The sequence below is a fragment of the Empidonax traillii genome, unplaced genomic scaffold (assembly GCF_003031625.1).
Source record: "Empidonax traillii isolate 1590-97213 ecotype Southwest subspecies unplaced genomic scaffold, ASM303162v1 scaffold3973:size10446, whole genome shotgun sequence".
Lineage (NCBI taxonomy): Eukaryota > Metazoa > Chordata > Aves > Passeriformes > Tyrannidae > Empidonax > Empidonax traillii.
Window position 1 is genome coordinate 1 of NW_020959166.1, and position 1296 is coordinate 1296.

General features: G+C 60.9%; 1 long non-coding RNA gene across 1 annotated transcript in view; it reads right to left on the reverse strand.

The window, feature by feature from the left end:
- Nucleotides 1-1164: 1164 nt before the first annotated feature.
- The window catches only part of LOC114072785, an 8372-nt gene continuing 8240 nt past the window's right edge, over nucleotides 1165-1296 (reverse strand). Inside the window, exon 3 of the long non-coding RNA XR_003574233.1 lies at nucleotides 1165-1175. This is a non-coding gene — a long non-coding RNA (uncharacterized LOC114072785). The remainder of the gene's footprint in view (nucleotides 1176-1296) is intronic.

Here is a 1296-nt window from a genome sequence, read left to right on the forward strand (position 1 = left end):
GGGGCTGTCCCCACCCTCCTGCCCAGACCTCCAGGCCTTCTGCCACAGGCATGGCAGACACCCCGGGCAAGCGCCAGGGCAGCCGGCTGGCAGGGAACCCGGGGACTGCCTGGGCCCTGCTTACGGCCTCTGCCCCCAATTGCTCAGGCCTTCCCACACCCTGTCCCTTCAAAGCCTCCTCTGCCCAGCCTGGCCCCTCGCAGCCCCTCCCTCATTCCCCTCAAGGCTTCCCACACCCGTGTCCCACCAGGGCCTCCTCAGCACCTCAGTCCTTCATGGCCTCCCAGCGCCCCGTCCCCTCAGGGTCTCCCAGCCCTCAGCAATCCACACAGCAGCACACGGGCAGGCCACTCGTGCTGCTTCCTGGCTGGGACAGACCGTGTGGCCACCTCCAAGCACCAGCTTCTCAGGGATCCCACAGCTCCAGGCTCTGCCCATCCGCTCTGCTGCAAGCCTTGAGGCTCCAGCAGAAACCCCCAAGGCCAAGGGCCTTTGGGGCACTTTCCCCTCCCCACGGCACACCTGGGCAAGTGTTGCTGAGCACAAGGGCCCTTCTTCCCCTCTTCCTCTCTGTGGACACCAGGCACTCAAAAAAACTTCCTGAGTCTCTGTCTTTGAGAAGAGGTAGAGATGTATTTGATATTTGATATTAGCCACTCTTGGAGCTGCTGCAACCTGGAGCAGGGAGCTGTCTGTCCAGCCCTTAGCATGCCCAGTTTGGAACTGACAGGCCTGCCATGCCGACTCTGATGTCCTCGCTCGTTCCCCAGGGCTGGAACAGAGCGGAACGTAGGCTACCGGAATTTGGGTCGGGCTTTAGATTTCGGTTTCGGTGCGGGCTTCTTTTTCGGTTTTGGTTTTGATGTCTGGAAATCCTTGATGATTTTCATGGTTTCATCTGCCCGCTTTTTGATGGCAGGGCTGTCAGCAGTCATGCTTTGAAGGGCTGGAAGAGAAAAGGACGGAGCCAAGATCAGAGCCAGCATCTGCAGGGCCCCGACGAGCCCCTCCTGCCAGGGCCATCCCACTCAGCTCTTGCCCTGGCCAGGAGGGAGCAGGGCCCAATGGGATCAGCCAGAAGGTGCTGGCCACCAACACCCCTCATGGCCCTGAAATCTCTCTCTGCTCTGTACACGCAGGGAACAGAGCCCTCCACACTTGGGGCAGGATTGCAGCTCCCTGCCCAGGGTCTGCGCTCCTCCACCAGCCCCCACTGACAGCCCACTGCCCGCACTCACCCTCAATGATGACCTCTGTGATGGACTCATCCTCCTCCTCCCCCTTTCTCAGGTACTT